Raw genomic sequence first — 23,465 nt, 5'->3', positions numbered from 1 at the left:
GGATGGGACATCCACAGCTGCTCTGTGCAACCTGTGCCAGTGTCTCACCACCCTCACAGGGAAGAGTTTTTTCTAATATCTGATCTGACCCTGAAACCATCTGAAACCATTCCCCCCCATCCTGTTCTGCTTTTGCTTGCTCACGAGACAAAAGTTACTAAAGTGTCTAAAAGAACTTTAGTCTGACTTTTTTTGGCTATTTTAACATTTGCTTTTGAAATAGCAGGATGCTGAGATTAGATTTGAGCCAATATTAACAGACACAACCTGATATTTGGCTATTTCATATACATTGAAACCACTTAACAAGACAGAGAGACTTTACAGGAACCTGAGCATCAATATTGAGTTGAATTGTTAAATATTGAATATTGAATTGTTAAAAATCAAATGCTGTGGTACTAGGTGTTGCACTTGAGATGTGAATTGTCCAAATTCTTATTTTATACCCTCTGCAAATGGAAGAAGAGTATCCAGGTTTCTGTTCCCATTATTTGAACTTAGCTACATAAACACATCCCTGGCTTAAACAGCAGATATGATGACCAAATTAGGGTGTTTCACATGTTAAAGAATGTACTGCCCTGGGATTTTATTTCTTTTAGTAAAACAAAATGAATGTGTTAAGAAGACTGAGATGATTCATTGAGCATATTTGGTATGCATGTAACTTAATGCATTAGAGAAATTAAGTTTAATAGAAGATCAAACAATGTGAACATTTCTTTTCTGAAAGTTTTTTTCTCCAGCCCTTCCTAGAACTAAGTGGAACTGAGAAAATTTATAATGGAAGGAACTCCTGGATAGCCACATTTCTGTCCATTTTCCAGTTGCTGCATTTTCATTTTACAAGGTTATATGCAGAGACTTTTTAATTTCTCCACACATGAAGGACAAATACCAAATTTCCTCTACATCAGCACCCACACAAAACTTCCCAGCAAAAGTTGCTCACCTATCTAAGCAACACCATTTCAAGTTGCAATGAATACTTTTTGATCTGTTTGTTGAAAAGTTTTGATTAGCATGAAGCTAGAAGAAATGCTGTAAAGTGACCATATATTTTTATGAATTATTTGCCTGTATTTGGATTTTTGTATAGAAGTTTGTGATAGATGTTGTTAAATTGCCTTAGGTGCTTGCACTCTTTAAGTGTTCACTGTCCTTATGTGCAACTTGTACAATTGTCACTTTCTGTTCCTTCCAGTGCCAAATCTGTGTGTTCTGGGATGCTTTTGCCTTCATTACCCATGGGTGCAAATATCTGTATAAGGTTAGAGGTGCACAGAAAACAGCTGATCTCTCCATTGAGCAGAAGATTACATGTGAATTTCAGGTCTGGTGGCCAAAAATGAGAGAAATCTCTTCTGCTCAAGTGACAAGTGAGTAAACTCTGCTTGCATGTGTGAGTCTCTGCTGTGAATAGAGTTGGCTTCTAATAGACACAATGAAAAAAAATGATTAGCCAAAAAAACTTACTTTTTTCAGTGAACGTGGTAGAGGATTGATTTTGAATTGCTTTAGCTAAAAGTTTTCAGAATTCTGCAAGTGATATAACTATTTGTGTTCTGTGAGCAACAATGATGCTTCAATCCCAAAAACTCAGTTGGGAGCCACTGGCTGAAGCAGATGCCTGCTGTTCTCTGTGTATGGCACAGAATTTCTATAACTTGCTGAGGTTAAGTCCCTGCAGATTTAATAATCCCCTTTTGGCTTATGGAGTGATGTCTTCCAGGTAAGATCTTTGAAAATCCACTTTACACCAAATCTTCAGGTGGAGTGCTTTAACTTTTCCACCTGCTGCTCTTAACATGAAAACAAACTGGTCAACTAGGCCAGGGTGTCTAAAACCACAGCAGAACTAAACAAAACTAGCAGAACAGGATTTTCAGCTGAATTTGATGTTTTCATCATTTCTAGGCTTGGATGCATTCCTCAGTGCAACATGCAGAGGTATTTATTCATGACAGAAAGAAAATCTGATAGAACATAATCCCAGGTATTTCACCTTGTGTGGTGCAATGGAACAGATGAAAACTGCCATTTTCCTCCTCAAAATGCTGAACTGCTCTTACAGGTAGGTTGTTTTATTAAGGGGCTGAAATTTTATCTTGCTGGCCGTGGGAAAGTGCTTGGTTTGGGGTTTTTATTGCAGAAATTACAAATTTCCTCAATGATAAAGTCCTGTTAGTGCACAAGCTGATTTTAAGTTTCTTACTCTGAGTACATACCTGAACCATCTTTTATGCCTGTTCTACACAAACTTGAGGACAAATTCTTTTTTGAATGTATAAGCATGAAGGGACTAGCACAAGATAAAGACCTCTACATTTCACTGCAGTGCAAATATTACAGCATTAAAATAGTCTCATCATATGGCTTGCACTGAAAGCTTTAAAAATCCTTCTTGAATAATTAAGGTGTTAATGGCAAGAGGCAAGGGATTTTAAATGGTATATATCTTCCTTATATATAATTATTGTAACTTCTACTTTTAGACAGAATTCTACTTTGCTTGAGTCTCATATGAGAGACTTTTCCCAGAAAACAGAAATCCTTAAACATTTAACCTAATCCAAGTTCAGAAAAATGTGAGTTGCAAGGCTAAATGCTCACAGAGGGTGCTTATACCCAAATCCCAACATAAAGAAGACAATTTTTATTTTTAGTGCCTAGAGCAATGTTATCTCAAGTTACAGAATTTTATTTGTAACAGAACAGAATTTCTTGTGTCCTTTAATTATGTTCTGTACTATATTTTTTTTGCAATATACATTACAAATTGAACACTGTATACAGAGAAAGTTTTTTATAATCTCATTGATAATTGGTATCTCTTATTGATAATCTCTGAAATTTAAAAAATAATTTCTGTAATGGAATTTGCCAGACAGGAATATTCCTTATTGAGATAATTCTAGATGTTTGAGATTTTTTCCCCTCTTTTGGCATTGGAGGAAAAATAATTACTGTCCAGATATGCTTTGCAAAAGTTTTAAAATAAGACAGACATTTTCATCCTAAAGTAATTAAACAGTCTTCTGATAGAGAAACATTTATTTAAGGTTTAAAAACCCTGGCTTGAATCAAATAACAATTTAAAATTGTGTCTATTACATCCCAGGTGATTGCAAAACTCTTAATGGTTGAAACCAGTTTTTATTCTCTGTCACTGATGTTATTTATACAAGAAATTAAAAACAAACAAACAAAACCCCAAAAAAATCTCACAAACCAAAAGCAGCTGTGGTAAAAAGCTCTGGAAGGAGCCATGACATTTGAGGAAGATTAACTTTTGCCACAGGTTATTTGGCACAATAATTTTTTTTTGTTTGTTTTGTTTTTTGTTTTTTTTTCCTTAACTAAATTTCCATCTCTGATTTGATAAAATTTACAATTTTACAATCAAAGACCATTTCTGGTGGTTTGCCCATTTGGATGGTCAAATCTGAAAAGAAAAAATAAAATTAAAAAAAAAAATAATGGACAAAAACTACTGAGCTGTCTGAAAAATGACACTCACAAAAATACATAGTGAAAAAACTTATGTAATTTCCATCAATTGGAGAAAAAAAACTGTGAACTTGCTGTCTACAAGCAATTAAGACTCAACTTCTTTTAGGAAAGAGCAGAGAGATAGTGCTTTATTTTATGTATTTTTAATTTTTTTAATTAGGAAAAAATATGGGGAGTTGTGATATGAAGAGGATTTAGTATATTACAAAATTAGTACAAACGGTATTATATATATTATATATATATAGTATATATTATATATATAGTGTATACATATAATATATTATATAATATTATATATATATATATGTATAACTGTATATTATATCTACTTTTTCCTACAGTCTGGAAACAAGTCTCCTATATACAATAATTGTGGGAACTACAACTGATGGCTTTCCCCTAAAATATGTGAAAGAAATAGGGGTGGAAACAGATGATCCAAGCAAAGCATTATATTAGAAATTTTCCCAGATACTGAAGCAGGAAAAACAGATCACAAGGAACTTTGCAATGGGTTGAAGAGCCAGTCACTTTCCCCACTCCCAAAATCAGATCTTGTGCATTTTTTTATTGTAGATATGCTGAAAAATCTGTCAACATATATGTGAAGCAGAGGAATTTTTTTTCCCAGCAAGGCTTATCTTGCTATAAATCCATTACTTGAATCATTATGGGATGTGGGAAGGAGTGACACAGTTTCTTTTTAAAGATTTTATGTTTTCTTACTATATATGTTATGTGTTTTTGGATGTTTGCCTGTCCTACAAGTTAAAATATTTGTGAGCTATATGGCATCTCATGCCAGTATATTTCAGCTTAGGCTTTTATTAGATCACATAAATAAGCAATTACTAAACTCTTAATTTCTGCTAGATTAGTACAGTGAAGTTCAGAGTGCAGGAGTTGTGTTGTTGTGGCCAATACATAGTAGAAGGATAAAGTAGAAATGAAAATAGTCAACATTTATTCATGGCTTGCTCTGTAGGAGCTGTTCACTCTCCAAATACAATATGCTAATTGCATCAGAATCTAAACATTGCAGGAAAATACAGAGCTGTTTCTAGCTCTGTGGTTGCCATGGTTTAGATCCAGGAAAACACTCAAGAAAAGATTTAATGTCCATCTTGAGCTGATAAAAAGTTGTTTACATCCAGCTCTACCCTCTGTTTCTTCCAGTGATTTCTGTAGAACTCAAATCTTGTGGTCTTGACTGAATGGATCAGTTTGCTGATATGGTACAAAAATAAACTGGAAAAAGAGGTTTTGCATCTGGTTTTATCTTGAGTCACTTAACTGAGTTGACCCAACTCTGCATCCCAAACAGGAGGATAGAGAAGGATGTGGGAATATGTGACCATGGGCAGGATGAGGGACTCAGCTGCTCCTTTCAAAAGTAGCCTGCAGTTGGAACAGCTTTACAAGAGCTGGGCAAATTTCAGCCAAACAACTCTCTGGGAACAGCTTTTCTGCACCCCAGGCTCCTTAAAGTGCTCTCTGCCTTTGAAAGATGATGAGATGGATGTCACAGAGTCTGTGAGGACTGGGAAAAGATGTGTTTTGCAGCCAGCCTCAGGAAAAGCTCAGAGGGACAGCAGCTTATGGGAAGGGATCAGCATTGCTCAGCATTCATCAGACCGTGCCTGGAAAGCTGATTTTGGTTTTGCCATCCCTTTCCCCTGCAAGAGGAGTAAGAGTGACTGCAGTGAGTGCAGCAAACTCTGCCAAGGGCCTGGAGCACCTGCCCTGGGAGGAGAGGAACCTTTCTGCTCCCTTTCAGTTTCTGAGAAGCTGAAACCAAGCTCTTGATGTGGGAGGACAAGACACAGCAGGCTCAGATTGAAAAAGTAGTGTCAGGCTGAGTACAAGGGAAATCCTGGCTGCCTAACAGGTTGCCCATCCTCGTGGGCTGGCCAGGGCAATGGCCAGTGACACCATTCAAAACTGGAGCTTTGGAAAGGCTCTGATCAGTGCCACAAAGTCCAGAAGAGATCCAGCCACTAGTGGTGTCCCCCAGTCACCACTGTTATCTAATTTATCTGATATCCTCAATCACAGCCTGGATGATGGCACAGAGTATCTGGCTGGACCCTCATGTGATGGTAAACTTAGCTGAAGGTCCTGTTAAATCCATTCCCACTTCATTTATGACTGAGCCACAAAAAAAACATCTTTAAAAGATCTTGGAAGTTCTTTAAAGCACTGTTGTTGCAAGATGTGAAAAGGAGCTGAGCCCTCCAATATCCATCAGCCAGAACAGACAATTCATAACACACTCTGTGATTTTGCCTACATTCTGTAATGGGCTTGTGCTCTCTAAAAACAGTCCCAGAGAATTTGCAAGTGGAGTGTAACTGCAGTTATTTATTAGTGTGTGGTGGTGTGTCATTCAGTGAGAGCACTCCAGTGACTGAGAGCAGAACTGCCCTTGGAAAACTGGCACTTACATTCCTGAGGTTTTCAATGAGCCTCTGACACTAAAGCTGTGATTTGGCTTAAAATTTTATGGTCAGTTTTTCTAATTAAGTGCATCATATTTTCATTTAATGCTACTTCATGTTTTACTAAGTGCAGTTTAATCAGAGTAAGGTGCTTATAGCCCAAGTGTTCAGGCACAGAGTTCCACTGGAGATAAAAATGGTAATCAGTAGATATTTTGGTTATGTTTCCTATGTAGATAAAAACTGAGATTCTGAAGTGATTTTATTGTCCAAAATCATAGTAATAATTGTATTGTTTATGTACTTTTTGAACTTTTCTCTGTTTAGGCAATGGAAATTTTTATAGTTGAGTATGGCCAGTGTTATTTTCAGGTTCTCTCTAAGGGTTTTGTTTTGCTTGGTGCAGTAGATAATGCAAACAGTTCAGGGCTAGAATTATTAATTCAGAGGAATTGCCATCAGAAAGAAAACAAAAGCCATGGAATATTTTTATTGGTCTCAAATCTAGTAGGAGCTGGTCTGACTCAAGCTTGTCTTGATTGTACCACACTAAAAGTGTGTCTGGCAAGGACCTGTTTACAGCATGGGAGGTCTTGTACCTTTCTGGCTTATAAACAAAAAGAGAAAAATACAACATATTCACAGAAAGCTTTTGGGTTTGGCTTGTATTTAGTTGCTTTTGTTTAGGTTTTTGTTTTGTTTGTTTATTTGTTTTTCTTGAGAGCAATGTGTAAATTTATAACTGACATTCTTTGGACTTTCTTTGACTCTGAGATGTTCCTGCTGATAGGCTCTTATGAGAAATTGATAAATTATTTTACTTTCATGCACACAGTGAGGATAATGACAGTAAAAAACATAAATAAAAATCAGAGGTAGCTGTAGGATTCTGGAATTCAGGAATAGAAATAAACCTCAGGTATAAAACAGTGCAGAGCATATTGCAGAGGCACTAATGGGGGTTGTGGCTGCAAGGGAAAATTACCTCAAGGTTTAACATCTGAATCTTGAATTGTTTTAGATGCCTTGTGTGCCCACAGCTGTTCAGTGCTGCTGAAAGAAGCAGGAGGGAAAAGAAGAATGGAAACACAGGTTCATCAGCAGGTATTGTCATGTAAATACCCAGTTGCAGACAGTTTATTTCAGAATTGCTTCGTTGGAATTTTAATTAGCTGAGGTTCTATATGAAGCTTTAATTAGTGCATGGAAAACTGTAACTGCTCAGAACACACTTAGTGATGACAGCTCAGTGTGTGGGGTGGGAAGAATCTCTGTTTGCAACAGAGCCAAACAATTTGGGAGAGATGCAGTGAAAGCCAGGAACCAAGCAGACTGTCAGTGAATGGATTTGCAGAAGCAGACAAACCAACCAGGGGAAAAAAAATCCATTTTAGCATGTTCTGCTGGGGACAACTCTTTGTGTAAAAATGCTGCAGTGGAGGAAATGAATTTTGGCTCTGAAACTCTCACATGGCTGGATCATGTCTTTGCTTCTCTTCTTGCTCCGTTTCCCTTTGGAGGCTTCTGGTGTCTCAGAACCAATTGTTGCCCAGAGGGCAATGAAACAGGAGAATTTTAATGGTCCTGCAACTTGATAATTTGCATTACAATGTTGCTGCTCCGTTTAAAGGGCTCAGATATTTTCAGTGTAAAAGTCTTGAGTTTGGTAAGCCAGGAGTGTTTTGAGTGTGGATCTATCACAATTTATAAAATGCAGCCTTAGTCAGGGGGCTGTGCTTACCTTCTAGATATGGTTAAGAATCACAGATTTTCCACTTTATTATGAAACCTATCTGCAGCTTCCATCAGAGACAGAGTAGGTTTTGTTTTCTATCAAATCCTTGGCTCAATTTATTTTAAAGAAATAATAAACCCTTCTGTTTGCTGAACTGAAAACAAATGGATGTAGGTTTCTAGTGATCTGAGCTGGGTCAATGGGGACATTTTCTGCCTGTCTAAATCATAGGGAGACTTTTTATGTTCACTTTGTGTGTCATAAGACTATCATTTATAAGATAAGAGCCTCATCCTGTTCCTGCTGAAGTCAATGGGTGTTTTTGCAGTTGCTTTTCAGCAGTAGCAGGATTGATGACTGGAGCTGAGCAGCTGCTGAAAGGTTGGTTTTAAAGCAGAATTGTGGTCAGAAAAGCAAAGTGACCCTGTCAAGCTGACATGCTGAGAGCACTACATTTCTTTTTTCTCAGTGGCATCCGGACCAAATCGGCTCAGTTTACAAGTCAAACATTTTTATTGACTTCCAGAACTGCAAAGTCAGCCTCAGACTGGAGGATCAAGGCTGTTACTTCTGCTCCAGTCTGCAGAAGGTTCAAACATCAGCTTGGCTGGCTGGGCACTGATGCATGCCTGAATCCAGCCTGCCTCTGCCTGTCCCTGCTCTGGAGGGTGAAACTGCTGCAGGAAAAAAGAGTCAGGGCAGCAAACAGACACAAGGAGATATAGTGGGCAAGTAAGGGCCATTTTTATATCTTCCTTCTAGTTGAACCTACACTTCAGTCCTGAACCTCATGCATGATAAGGATTTAATGTTTTTCAGTCTTAGTCTAAGGCTACAGCCTAAACTGTCCTCATAGCAAATTATGCTCTCCAAAAGTGCTTGCTTTTTATGATAAAGCTCATTTCAAGGTCAGTTTAAAACTTCAGAAGCCAAATCTGAAAGAGGTGACTCTTCACAGATCATGCAATTCATTGTTTACTCTCAAGTATTCACCAGGATCAGCAATATGGATTGGAGAGGTAATTCAGTTTATTATTTAAGAGATCTTAACATTGTATTGTTGCAGGTGGGGCTTCAGCAGATGCTTGTCAGATCTGTGGTTTAATCTTTATACCACACATACCCTGCTGGCTAATGTTGGATGGAAGTCTGATGTCTGAACTGAAGCTGTTTTTAAGGGCAGCCAGGTATTGCTGACCCTTCTTTAAGTGTCAGCATACACTGCACTCCTTGAGCTCAAATGAACTCCTTGGATGCTGCAAAGCTCATCAGATTTTTACTGTGGGAGATTTTTCTCACGCCTTCTCTAGGTTTGGGGGGTTTTATCCCTCAAATTCAGTGAGAGGTCAGAAAATATTGCTGTTTGCTTTCATCTTTAGAGTTCTTCCTTTCTTCTGTTGCTTGCAGAGCTGTTTAGTGAGTTTGCTAAACTGCAGCTGAGACTTTTTCTTTTGAAAGGAGAGTCTGGCTCGGTAGGGGAGGAGCTGCTTGTTGGTCTCTCTCCATCCTTGGAGGATTGCTCCTCCCCAGAGGATGGCTGAGCCTGCACAGGTGAGGAATGTTTTGGGGAGGTGCTGGAGAGCACCAGGAATGGGATGGAGGATGGGATAGAAGGCTGAAGAGGAGTGGGAAACCTCTGTGCAAAGGAGCTGCTGCACTGCTTGGAGATGGAGGAGCTGTGAACATCTGGAGGTTTGTTCCAGCCAGCACTTCTGCATGATAAAGGATTATGGACAAGTTTCAGCCTTGGGGAACACCACTCTGGGCTTGCAGGTTGGTTTCAGACCTTTCTGTTTAGTGCCTTGCCCAGCAAATCCAAAATTACTGTTTCTGAGGATTTTATTGTTGTCTTTTTTGGCTTTCCCAATTTTCTTTTTTTTTTTTTTTTTTTTTTTACCTTTAAGTGCCAGTATCAGGAATTGAAAGTCTTTGGTATCTGTCAAAGTGCTTGCTTTTTAAAAGAGTTAAGTGATTTGCTCTTCCTTTTAAAATCATGTTAGATTGTGATTATCATTCACATGTCCAGCTTGCTTTTTGTCTTGAATTTTGTAGGTTCTTCAGGAACTGTGATCTCTTTCCAGTTATGTAAAACAGCCTGAGTTGAAACATAAAGTAAAACTGAACTGTGTGTGCACAGAGATCAATGTATTGAATAAAAAAAAAAAAAATCAGCGTTTTGCTGTGTGCATAGCTCAGATTTCTTGGTTCAAGCAATTAAATTTATTTTCTGGGAAAGTCCAGGTCTTTTAAAACAACAAAAACATCCCAGCGGGGAAAACAAAATTCTGTCCCATCCCCCATTTGGGAAAACAAGCAGAGCAAGGCACTGGAATGTGTGGAAGTGCCCAAGTTAATGGCACACCAACCTTAGCTCTGCCTCCGTGCCCTCCCAGTAGGAGGAAATCCAGTGATTGCTCTTTTTGCCAAAAGAACCCTGAATCTTCCAGAAAACAGCTCATGATTTAGGGGCAGCCTGGTAGCAGAAGGTGCTTATTGACTCAGACTTGGCCAAAGGAAGAGAATTTGTAGTTAGTAATGGGTAAGTAAAAAAAATCAACTGTGTTGTAAAAACTGATGTGCATCCCGTGTGCTCTTAAGCCATTAGAAGGTGTTTTACTTCATCAGAAAATCTTCTGTTTGGAGCTGCTCTGGGAAAGGCCTTCTTTTAGCACTTGATAATGACCCATCCCTTGCCTGTGCTGTTATTCCAAGTGTGTTTGCTGCTGAATAGGTACCATGAGGACATTATGGCCTCATGAGCTTCTGGCTAAAATAATTTGTTTATGAGCAGGGATATGACTTCAGTGAGGCTGAGGTGTCACCATAATTTAGGAGTGAAGACGACACCCTCGAATTTCTTCTAAGGAAGAGAATTAAATTAAGAGGTGAGTGCTATTTTGCTTTTCCATGGATGTCAAATCTCTCTTCCTTTCTCATAATACATCTGTGTGCAGAGCTTGGGTTTGTGGCTGTGGTGTTGCTGGTGTTAGACAGAAATGCACATAAATGGTGTTTATTTATTTCCAATTTGTGCACCACAACAGTAACATGATCTTTTCATACAGTAAACAAATGAGTTCACCCAATTTGTATTTTACACCTTCTCTTAAGTCTTGTCTGCCTTCCAAACTCAGGTGAATACCTAATATACTAGAGTTTTGGAAGATGTGTATGAAAATAACACTTGTCATAGAAACAAACACTTTATAAATCAGTAGGACATGTCACACTTTCTTAGTGAAAAAATATATAAACCACAACTTGCTCAAAGTCAACTGGTATTTTTGGTCTTATTCTCTGTGTGGCAAATAATGGGGGGCAAGCCAGGGGCTGAGATTTCATACCCTGGGGCTGTGGTTGGGTAATTGACCCCAATATGGAGATGGACCAAAACTTACAAAAGTGTAAAAACTTGTGACCAGGATCATCTGGGGTTTAATTTGGGTGCAGCCCTGGCTGGGCTCTTGCACTGCCCAAAGTGGATCCTTTCAATAAATTCCTGTTTTATTCCTTTTGCTCTGCCTGCTCTCTGTTCCAGCTCAGCCTTTCCAGACATCATCTGCCTTGGTTTGGGGATGGCCAGAAATGGAGCTCTGGGGTATTTATGTGATCAGCTGGCTCAAATCAATCTCCTTCGAGTCAAACAGCAATAATTCTGTATTCACTGCAGAGTGAACCTGTCTCCAGTTCCAGCAGTGGGTTCCTGGCAGGATTTTGGGAGCACCAGCATTGTCCCTGTAGGACAGGAGTGTGCCTTGCAGCAGGTTTGCTGGTCCTTTCTCCCTCTCCAGACCCCCCATCCCCTTCTGTCAGTCTCACCTGAAGGTCCTGAGTTCATTCCTCTTCTTTCATGTGGTGGTGGTGAGGATGATGATGATGGTGAAGGAAGAGAGAGTGACAGAGCTCTCACTCCAATACACAGATTTATTTTCTATTTACAGATTACCCAATGAGTTAAAAACACAAATCTGAAGCATTTCTTCTAAACCTATCAGAATTCTAGTTTATAATAAGAAAGTTCATGCATAACTTATGCATATAGCCTATCTGCTCTATCTGAAGTATGTAAGCAATAGTCTTACTATATATATATTTTTAACTGTTTTTTATTATGTCTAGGACTCTGTTTTTGAGCTCTCACTGAAGCTTGTTTTGGAAGCTTGCTCTTACACTAGATTCCATGGCTTGTGCTCTTTAAGGCACTGAAAACATATTCTTACTTACTTAAAACTAAGATTCATACTTCTACTTCATATCCATGCAGCTTAATACTGTTCCTACTTACTTAAAACTAAAGCTTGCACCCCTGTTTCGTGTCTGTGTGACACTTAATATAATTTAATTTCTCTAAAGACCTTAATTCAAGTCCTGCATGCTGTTCTCTCTCTGAGACTCACATGGCACAGGGTCCTGGAGCTGGTGGATTCCTTCACATTCCAGCTGTGGAGACACATCTGGGGCAGGGCTGGGGTGGAATGTCCCTGCCTTCAGCTCCTGGCACCAGGCACCCTGCAGAGCCTTTCCTAAGCCTGTGCTAAAGCCCAGCTTAGTCAGGCCATGCCTGCATGATGTCCTGTAGCATGGCCAGGAGATAAAAAGTCTTTCAGTAAAAGCTGGGATATATTTTTTTTTTCAGTTTGTGGTTCTTCTGAGCACAATCTTGCTATTCAAAGTTCTTTAACAAAGTTTTAAAATAAGAATATATTCATTTAAAAATATATTTAAATATAATTTATGTATTATTAATATATTACATTATATAAATTATATCCTTATATAATATATAATTATGTAAATACATTATTAATATATAATAATAAAGTTATTATATTAATATATTTAATTATAATTACTTGAATCTATATTAATATAGTAAATATGTGTTGATATATATTTATTTTTAAATATATTTATTTAAAATAAGTTTTGAAAATAAGAATATATTTATTTAAGACTACTGTTATTTGTAAAGAGCACTGATCAGAATGCCCTGGGGTGCTAGTTCATGTGATGTGGAAGTAAAGGATATTCAGTTTAAATCACAGAATTGGTTCAGTTGGAAGGGACCTTTAAAGATCATCAGTCCAGCCCTGCTGCAATGAATCTTTTACTCAGAACCTTCTCCAGTCTGACCTTGAATGTCCCCAGGGATGGGTAATTCCCTGTGTCTCTGGGCATCCTGTTCCAGTGTTTCTGCACCCTCCTTGTAAAAACATTTATTCCTTGTGCTGAGTTCAAATCTGCCCCTTCTAGTTTAGAGCCACTACTTGTCCCCCTGAAAAATCTGTCCCCATCTTTCTTATAAACCTCCTTTCAATATTGGAGGGCTGCAACAAGGCAAAAATTGCATTGTGTTTGGATACAGGTGGGCCATAGAAATCACCTGTAAATATAATTCAAGTGTTCTCTGAGAGTTACCCAGGGATATTAATATTGTGTTTATTTTACATATTCCTTAGTTACTACTGGACTACGAAGTATTTTATCATCTTGTGATACTAACCCACCATCCTGCTTCTCTCCAAGACTAACAGGAAAATCTTTTGCCTTCTCTGCTTCATTGGAAATATTTTCACATAAGAATTTCCATATAGCTAGGAATTCTTCTAGTTGCCCATAAATTCTACATTTGTCAGCCAAGTTATAGGAGCACAAACTTAGATATTAAGAGGTCTGTGGCTCCTACTCAGGCTCTTGATTAGTCTGAGGCAATTAATTTAGAGTCAAGGTGCTGCAGATCTGGGGGTTTACATATTTGTGGGGATTTTTGTTTGCTTCAGCTTCTTGCAGTCTTGTTTAAAGAATAATTCTTCTGCCATTTTCCTTAAAAACAGACAACAGAGTCTTGTTAGGAGAGAAAAATGAATCCAGACACTGCCAACAACAACTTTGGTAAGAAATTCTTTTATTTACAAATGCATGCTTAAGGAATGAAACTTGACTTTGGAGTTACTGGAAGTAGGGGAACTGCCCAAAACTGAGCAGGAGCTGAGCTGATCTCCCTTACCTGCCCACATTGCACTGAAATGTGCATTTTGTATTCATGTGACTGCTTCTTCAAAGTGCATTTTATGTTAAATTAGTAATTCCCTTAGATGGACACTTTACAGTCTTGGGAGACTCCTGTGGATGACAGGACTCAAAACACTCACCAGAGATCTGATTTAGAGGAACAATACCTGATTATCAACAAGTCTTTTAAAAAATCTGTCTACCCTCTCTTAAACTTTAGCAAGAAATGTTTGTCCTTCATCCTGTTTGGTTCCTGCTTTGGAAGAAATGCTGCAAACTGAGAGCCTGTTCTATTTACAGCTGGCATTTTTTCCTGCAGTTCACAAAATTGCTCCTGCCTCCTTTTAGATACAACTTGGCCACCTCCTCTGTATTGTTCTTCCATGAGGAGTATTCTTGACTTCATTGACATTCAATAATGTTGAGGTGTGCTGCTAATTATTCCCAGCATGAGTGCCTGCTTATAATTGCAATTTATCATGAATGCATAAAATTGGTTAATGATTTTTTTAAGATATTTTATTTTTTCCCCTCAAGTCTTGAGGGTTTTATTGTTTCTGAAGCTGCTGAATAACCTGCTGGCTTGAAAATAATAGTTAATGCATACCACCTACTGGCAATAATTACATCAAAGCTTTTTGCTCCTTCTAGTGTGCTAATACTGCAGAGCTTTATGAATTCTTTCCAGCCAAAGAGCTGAATTTTTCTTGAGTGCTTCAAGTTATGAGGGTGTATTGTAGCAGAGGGTGACTGACTTTGCTGTGTCCCAAATAGGTGTGTGTGTGTTCCACCTGCCCCCTGGGGTATTCCTAGACACAGCAAGCACATTTTCAGATGGATATAATTCAGCCATAACCAGTTTTCCCAATGTGGTGTGGGCAATAAAAAAAAAAAACAAACATCAACTGAAACAGTTTTGCTGGAGCCAGAGAGCAGAAAGGAGATGGAAAAGCTGACTTCTCTAAATCTAAATCTCTAAATCTACGGTGGCAATTTGCCTGTTTGGTGGTAGATAAATGCCTGGCTGTGGGCTTTCCCACAGGGTTTGGGTTGAGCTGATTCCTGGAGCAGTAATGTAAAACTCCAGCTCTCCATTCCCCTGGGATTGACTCCAGTTTGGGGGGTGGCTCCACTGCTCTGTAGTTTTGTGCCTGGCACTGATTGCTTTTAAGTCATAATTTCTGCCTTAGAAGGAGCTCTTTTGTATAGTGGCAGAGTACTGAATTTTATTCCCTCATTTCCCCATGTTTCTGGGCAGAGAATCTGTCCTGAATGGAACTGGCAGCAAATACAATAATATATATTCTGTTAATAGAGATTAGTTTTGTTTATTTTAAACTGTAGACACGGTAACAAAATTATTTGGCTGCTCATGATATTTATTCCAGTGCTCATGGAATTTGAAGTGAAGTGGATCTTTCAAAGACTAACTAGGAGAATTATTCTTTCTGGGCATTTTTATGAAGAGCAGTCACTATATGCTCACTTTTGGAGGAGGAGAAAGCCAAAAAAGAAAGTATTTGGGTAGGACTTGATTCATCCCTAAATCCCCAAGTAATCCTATTAGATTTTTTGGACTTGCTGCTAACTACAGGATTCTTCATACTGCTAATTCAATTTGTGGCTTCCAAAGAGCTTTAATTCCCATTATATTGTCTGTACTTGATATTGTGTGTGAAGATTCACTGAAATGTGCAAAGCAGCAAGGCATATAAAAAAGGGAAATTATGGCATGAACTCAGAGTGACCAGACAGATTCAGAAAACAGTTATGAAAAGGAAAGTTATGTTGTTTCTGCCCTGGAATTTCTTATCTGGGCTGTGACCATGGAAGTGGCATTTGCAGTGCCTGCCTGAGAGCAGCAGCTGCTTTCCCCACTGCATTTCTCTGTGCATTGGTTACAAAAACAAGGGCTGGCATTAGCAGAGCAACCTCCATGAAGTGTAAAGTCCCTGAAGTTTAAGCACATGTCTCTGGTTACTTTAGCATGGAGATTTTCTCCTCTTTTTTTACACTACAATAAAGTATTTATTCTTGGGTTATGTGTTTTTTTGGTGGAGAGAGGTTTTTGGAGAGGGACGTGTGTGAGTAATGAAAATATTTAGTATCTGAAGCTGTGTCAAATGCTGAGAAGTAATTCCTGCCTAAAAACCCAGCAGCTGTCTTGTCCAGTGTTCAAATCTTGTTCAAATTTGAGCCACTTAACATAGGTGGAATGACAGAGGTTTTTTTCTGAAATTCTTGAGTTTGTGAGGAGTGCCAGTTGTGGCTCTATTTTTTTTTCCCTTCTTGTTTGTTTCTTTTTTTTTTTTTTTTTTTTTTGTTTTGTTTTGTTTTGTTTTGTTTGTTTGTTTGTCTGTTTTTGTTTGGTTTTTTTTTTTACAGTTTGGCAGCATACAGTAGAAGAACTTTCTTCCAGAGGGTAGTTGTTTGCTGCAATTCTAAGTAAAGCAAGATAAAAACTCAGTGTCAGCCTTTTTTCCAGAGCTGGGCATGACAGTGTGTGGGCACAGGGAAAGAAGAAGTGTCAGGAGGAGGAGAAAGTGATGAGCTACAGAGCTAATCCTGTCCATGCTCTGAACCAAATTTGTTCCTGAGTGACCCTGGCACAAAAGTCATGCCAAAATTGCTTTGCTTTTTCTCTTCCCCTTCCTTTCCAGCTGCAATTAGGTGGATGAAGAAAAATGACACACTAAGTGATTTATTTAGGGGCATGAACAGTCAAAATTCTTAAACAGATTTATTATCATCTTAGAAAAACCAAAACATTGAAACCCACGCTATTTTTAGACAGGTCTGTCTATTTTAATCTGATTTTGTCCTTTTTTTGCAAGAAAATAGGGCCTGTGTTTTCCCAGAAATTATATTTATGTTGATATATATCTGGTATCTGTAGAGGCCAAAGGCAGAGAAGTAAAGCAGCTGGTACTGGGTGAATTTATGTAAATCCTGTAACAGTCTAGTAAGGAATAATGCTTAGGTGAAAATTGGGTTAAAAGTTGAGTGTCTTGTACTCAATGTTTTAAGGGGCCAAAATAATTCCCAATTTGCAGTTGCAATAAAAGATTCAGCAGAATGCCAGGTTGCTGAAGCTCAGCTTGACTAGGAGAAAATGCTTCCTAATTTAAAAAACAAAGCCAAAAGTGAACAAAAAAAAAAATATTGTGGCTTCCTATTGCCACTTCAAGTTATTAGTGGTGTGGAAAAAGTTGGTCCAGCTACAAATTCCTGGGATAGGCAAGGGCTGGCATGAGATGGAGGGAGGACAAGCTTTGCCTGGAGCTGTCATCATCTGCTCTTCCCACCAGCCCTGCAGGGCATGGCCAGTGTCTCCATGGCTGCTCATATGGGTATCCCATTCAAATGGTTCCTATTTTTTAATTTTTTAAGCATCCATTGTGCATGGTTTAATTTCCTCAAACTTTGTATTTCGTACTTTAAAAAAAAAAAAGTGCATTATCTATTTTTTCATCAAATAAGGACTCAAGCAAAAGAAAAAACCTTTTGCTGCTTGTGATGTCCTGCTGTTACTCCCCAGTGTTAATGTCTGACTTAAAGATTAATTAAAATAAATATCAAGTGCAGCTGAAATAATTAATAAATTATACAATTTACATTCGATTGTAAGTGGAAGAATGTCTTTCCCTTCCCTTTCAGAAATCAGCATGGTTCCAGCAAGGAAGGAAGCATTTTAATTACAATGCCTCCATGAGACTTTACAATTCATGGATGAGAGTTGATCAGAGGATGTAAAGGAGGCAAAGAAACTATTTTAATGTTTGATACTGCAGTGTTTCTAATCCCAAAGGCTGCTATTAAAACACATAAGAAAATCTGTTGTGCCTTTCCAGCAGTCTGATATTTCCTAAACCTTTCTCCTTTGAAGAGTTAGAGATGTTTAGGATTGGATGCTGGTTCCATGCAACTTTTGGCATTGCAGTAACAATGGAGCTTCTCCTGATTTATAATGAATTAGTTTCTTTAGCTTTCTACAAGATATCCAAAAGTTTTATAGTTGTTTTTTTTTTTTTTAAATATATATGTCATGACCAGGATTTATACACATATTCTTAGTATAGAATGATAAGAACAAAAGTTTGAAGCAGCAGATATAATATGTCTAAGGCACAGCCCAAATGTCTGGTGTAGTCTGTAAAATAATTTGAAGATGTTAATGCATGTTTGAGTGTATTTGTTAATTTGAAGGTAATAGCAGCTGTTAATAGAACAGTGGCAAGGGGAAGAAGAATAGACAAGTACCTTCTGCAGGGCTGACTATCAGTTGGCCCCTGGTATAACTGATAAAATCATCTTAGATATGCAGTCACAAAACCAGCTGTGCAGGGTCAGATTGAACAGATGTTGGAAGAGGGGGGAGCTACAACTGAGATCTGTAGGAAGTTGTATGGGAGCAAAACTCTCTTTGTGAGGTGAAGGCCTTTTCTGTTTCCAGCCAAAATTAAATCCCACTCTGATAGCATGGCAGCTTCTCAGCCCCATTAAAATGTTTTCACTTGGTGCTTTTGGTTTGGGTTTTTTTCTGTTCTTCCCCTTTCTCATATTATTATTTGAAACTGTGAAAGAGGCACTTAAAAAAGCCAAAGAGGCAAATACCTGGAAAACATGAACCAAAATGGACAGCATGGAAAAGCTTTATAAGCACTGAGGACAGGATTTTGTAACTGGAGATTTGGGGCCAGTAGAAGCTGTGCTGCCTCCTCTGCCTGCTGGAGGAGCCTGAGCAGAAGATTTCAGACTTTCACCTCCAGGACCAGCTCCAAGTGTGAGGTGAGACCCAGTGTCCTGCCCAGCCTGGGCTCCAAACTCTTAGAGTTAACCCAGTCCCATCTGACAGGATTTACTCCAGGATTGTTGTCCTGGTAGTTCCACAGAAAACTTTTCCTGGAGATGTTTCCTTGTCACTGTGAGCTGAGCAGGGAAATTCATGTCTGCCTGTGACTCCCAGGCCTTTTCATTAAATCCTGTGCTGTCCCATTCCCTGTAGCACAATTTAATGCTGCAGAGAATAATTGTGTTTGTGATGCAGGAGTTTAACAAATTATCTCAGCAAATCTGAACAATCACCTAAGTGCAGTGAAGAATGTGTCTGTTAATTGTGGTGGTCATTAGTCACTTACTGCCTGGAATCCTGAACTCTTGTAGCTATTGTTCAGACTTACAAGTGCACAATTTATTTTCTCTACGTGTTTTAAACATTTCTATTTCATACAAGCACTGTCCTTTCATTTTAGGTGCAAAGCTCTTTTTTGAGGCAGGAAAGTTTGTGTCTCTCATAAGTACATAACAAACTAAGATCTTGATTATGATCTGGAAGAATCAATCAGAAGTGTATCTGACAGAAAGGTCTGTGATTATAAAGACTGTTCAGTATGGATATAACATTCAAGCTTAGGAAGAATTCTTGGAAAAAGATTTTTTGTTGTTTTGGTTTGCTTGTTACTAATTTGGGTTAATAACTTTTTTTTTCCCCTGGGGGAAAAATGGGGAGCACAACAAAAAGAATAGCTGTTTAATTTGATAATGCTGATTACTTGGGTTTTGACCTAAAGGCTCATTAACCTTTGTCCCAAAAAGCTTATCTAAATAATTTAGCATTTATATTGGGAGGGCATATATATATTTATAGTGGGAGGGCAGAGGATGTGGATTTTTGAACTCATTTAGAACAGACTTGACCTTTCTCAGGCTCAGGTCCTGGGCTCAGTGCTCACCAGACTTTCTCAATGACTTTTTTGCTCTTAAGGTGGGGGGAAGTCCATGCTTGTCTGGCTTGAGAATGTTTTTAATGCAGGTTTTAGTTTGCAAAATTAATACCTTCAGAATACAGGATGTTTGAGGTGAATGTCATGGACAGGGAATATTCTGTTCCATAGTGAATTTTGTGGAGTTTGTGCTGTTCCTTGCATTGCAAGGGGGAGACAGATGGTGTTGGAGCTTATGAGACTTCTTGGAAATTATTTAAATACATTTCACTGCACTCTTGCACTGTGAAAAAGAATAGCAAGATCAAATGAGGGAAATTCTTATTTTCTGGCAATTTCTAGTGCTGTACATGTGCCTGCAGCTGCAGCAGCAGGGCACTGTTTTTATTCCATTTCCTGAAGAGTGAACATATCCATAGTGACTTCCATCAGTTAAATCTCCATAGGTGTGGCACATACAACATGTAGTTAAGTGGTTCTGTTACAGAATTTAACACTTAACCTTTTATACTCTGTAATAGAAACCCTTTGTATTCTTTAAATGGAGTAGCAGAGATTAGTTATTCAAAGGGTATTTGTGCATATTAATTTTTCTGATGAAAACTTACAAGGAATTTTGAGAAGCTGAGATCATCACAAGTTTGGAAAAGGAAGTTGGTGTCAGGAACAAATACCAACTTTATTCAAATCCTCTAAACTGACTAAACAAAGTCAGGAATCAGAGAGAGATTGTTTTCTAGACTCTGATTTCACTTCTTTGCACAGTTTTTGGGGAAGTTTAGGTACTATGAAAGTATTAAAAGCATAAATTCTTAGTCATCTCTATAAATTTCATAGAAATGATTACAATATCTCAATGGAAGAAAATGAGAGAGCATGAAACATTATCTAAAGAAAAAATTAGGGGAAATTATCCATCATTGCATTCATTGTTGGAAAAGTAGAACTTCAAAACAAGTTGCAAGAAGTTTTTCTAAGAAATAAAAGTATTTAAAAACTAAATATTTTTTAAAAAATAGATGGTGCAAGTTGTCTCAAGATGTTATAGACCAGGTCTTGTGAGTATCTGTTGTGATGTTAATTGGATGTATAACTAAGTTTTAAATTTCTTCTGACCACTTGCAGTTGCAAAGAACTGAATTTGCAAGTGAGTATCAGTCCAACTACAGCACAGCAGAAACTGAGGGAAATAACCAAACCTCCTGAACAGCCTGAGCTTCAAGAGGTAAAGTCTTGTTCTGTGCCCAAATCAGGAAGGGCCCACTGAATATTCCCCTCTAAAGCTGAACCAACACTTTCCAAAATATCAGTTTGCACATCTTTTTAAGTGCTTCATTTTGTGGCAATTTCTAGACTGAAATACCCTTCAGGCCTTTATAAAAATGCTGCACACTTGAATATTTCAAGTGGGAGAATAAAGTCCCGTGGCAGAGTTTGCTGGAGGTTCCCCTGGCTGGATGGGCTCTGCTGGGTCTGTCCTGGGCTGGGCAGGGGCTGGATCCTCTCTGTGCCCAGTGAACACAAACCCATGGTTACATTTGCCTGCCAGCATCCCAGCCCTGAACTGTCTGCTTCTCTCACTTGGCTGAAGGAAGTCTAGACAACAGATCAGAGCAGGATGTCCTTGTCTGCAGCTGGCTCAGCAGAGCTCTTTTTTTTTTTTTTTAATGCCTAACTGGAGATACCTAAAAGTAAAGTCTCCAAAATAGCAATTTTGTTTAAATGTTTCCTTAGAATGGTTTACCATGCTTGCCATAAGGATTTATTCAGATTAGTGAGTAGAGGTAGCACAGCAGAAATCAGAAGAAAATAATTTCCTTGACTCAACGAAAGCTGTGAAATTTCACCAAAAAAAAAAAAAATAAAAAAAGGGCCTTGTCCTTGTCCCCTGGTGTTTTTTTCCCAAGCAGACACCCCAGTGTTGTGGCTCATTAAACAAGCATAGAGCAGCTGTTTGCAGTGCAAGGTCTGGGAGCTCACAGCAAAGCCACGAGTTCAGAGGAGCTGCTCTGGCAGCAGGGGCTGTGCTGAGCTCCCTGAGCTGAGGATTCCCAGCAGGAGCTCCCAGGATGGCTCTGAGGGAATGGGAAAGCTGAGGAGCAGGATGCTCCTGCCTGGTGCTGCTTTTCAGTGTAGGATTGGCTTGCAGCCTGTAAATGGGGTTGTTTCCATCCCAGAAGAAAGGGGCATTACAGAAGAAAGTAAAAAAAATACTTCTTTTGAAGTGTTTTTATTTTTAAAATAGTTTTTTAAAGTATTTTCCAATACTTTTTAAAAGTACTTGTATTTTTTAAAATACAGCAGACTGCACTTTTAGCAGATCTAATAGTACAAAGATGGGTGTTGGAAGGCCAAGCAACCCTAACTCCTCATGCAGTCCTAGAGGCCAGAGAAGCTTTAATTGCAACTCTAATGATGCCTTGAAATCCACAGATGAGAGAGAATTATAGCAATGGAAATTTATTATTATTTTGATTTGGCATAAGGCAGTTCTGAGAAGTTGGGCACCACATGTGTTAAGGAGAGCTTGGGCTTAGTTTTATCTTCTCAGTGTTAGACTTTGATGAAATTGAGTAAATTTTAGTAGGGTAAATGTTTACAGGAAGTGAAAATTTATATTTTTATAGCAGATCTCTTTCAGAAATGAAATTGTGGTTTGCCTGCATATTCTGTGTACTGGCAACCCATAAACAGAGTAAAAATTGGTGGCCTGGTAATTTTTTCTGACAAATAAACAATAAAATACATCTTTAATTTTAGCTGTCAAATAAACATAATTACTTACTTGCAAATTATCCACAAATGAAAACTATAAAAGAGAGAGCAATTTTTATTCACAAAGTCTGAAAAGAAAAATTTATTTAATGATCAGGAGGAAGCCACATTATCAGACAAAAATGGTTCCTTCTGCTATTCAGTTTGCATTCAGTCTAGTCTGTGAGAGCACTTATTTTATTTTGGAAAGCTAATTTCCCCTGAATGGGGAGGACCAACATAAAATGGTGACAAATAGGATCTAAAGAATGATGGAAAGGGAATAGGCACAGCTGAACAAAAACACTAATGGGAGAAGGAACTTGTCTATTGCCTCAAACCTAGAAAAGCACTCTTCACTTGAAATATTAATGTTAAATTTGTTAGCAGGCTGTATCTAACTGGTTATTAATCTTGGTGTTCAGAATTTTTTGCAGTCTCCTGCTTTCCATAATCACTATCCAGTGCCTGAGTCAGGATTGCAGAACTGATTTCAGGACAGCTGGAAAAGGCTGAACCCTCTCTGCAAACAGCCCCTGATTTATGGGTGTGAAGTTGGTTTGCAGATCTCTGTGAGATGTGAGCTCCTCTTCCCTCCTTACCAATATTTTGTGGTTTGGGATGTGTGAGTCCCTTTCTGCATGCTGTGGGGAGCAGCAGCAAATAACCAGGCAGTTTTTTCTTTCTAACACAGAAGATTCCCTTACATTTGGAGTTCCTTCAACATGCAGGTTTTTTGTTTTTGTTTTTTTGGTTTTTTCACTTTTGTAATTCAAATTTTTGCTGGCCATCAAACCAGTAAGTTTTTATGTACTGGACATGGTATGTCAGTGTCTAGAGAATTAAGTCAAATATTTTCCATCCACTTCCTGCAGAACCATATAACTTTATTTTTGTTCAATAATGACTGGAAACACAGCAGGCTCCATTCAGTATCTGAGTCTTGTCAAATGGATCAGTGTTGTAAAAAATTTGACTCTTGGAAAAACTTCTTAATGGTGAAGCTTCTGCAGCATCTTTTTTTTTTATGAAAAACTGAACAATGATCAGATCCCAGGTGTCACATTCCCTTGAGTTTGGTGGAGATTTTTAGTTTTGAAGAATGTCAGAGTAATTGTTTTGAGCTGGGTAACTTTTGTGCAGTTCTAAGTTTTCCAGGCTGCAAGATGTCTTGTGTTGTATTCCCAGGATGTGTGAGACAGAACTATAGATACAGGTTTGCACATTCCATCCTTGAATTCAGCAGTTCTGCCTGTAGGCAGTGGTGGATTTAGAACCTTGGTT

At 38.3% G+C, this 23,465-nt stretch overlaps 1 long non-coding RNA gene across 1 annotated transcript in view; it reads left to right on the top strand.

Annotated features, from left to right (window-relative positions):
• The window catches only part of LOC130248592 (uncharacterized), a 138,013-nt gene that overhangs the window by 84,527 nt on the left and 30,021 nt on the right, over nt 1-23,465 (top strand). The window contains exons 2-8 of the long non-coding RNA XR_008839657.1: nt 1,208-1,382; nt 1,921-2,077; nt 6,979-7,071; nt 9,100-9,243; nt 9,339-10,577; nt 11,231-11,456; nt 13,527-13,584. This is a non-coding gene — a long non-coding RNA (uncharacterized LOC130248592). The remainder of the gene's footprint in view (nt 1-1,207; nt 1,383-1,920; nt 2,078-6,978; nt 7,072-9,099; nt 9,244-9,338; nt 10,578-11,230; nt 11,457-13,526; nt 13,585-23,465) is intronic.

The sequence above is a fragment of the Oenanthe melanoleuca genome, chromosome 1A (genome assembly GCF_029582105.1).
Source record: "Oenanthe melanoleuca isolate GR-GAL-2019-014 chromosome 1A, OMel1.0, whole genome shotgun sequence".
In the NCBI taxonomy this organism is placed as follows: Eukaryota; Metazoa; Chordata; class Aves; order Passeriformes; family Muscicapidae; genus Oenanthe; species Oenanthe melanoleuca.
This window is presented reverse-complemented; position numbering and strand designations above follow the sequence as displayed.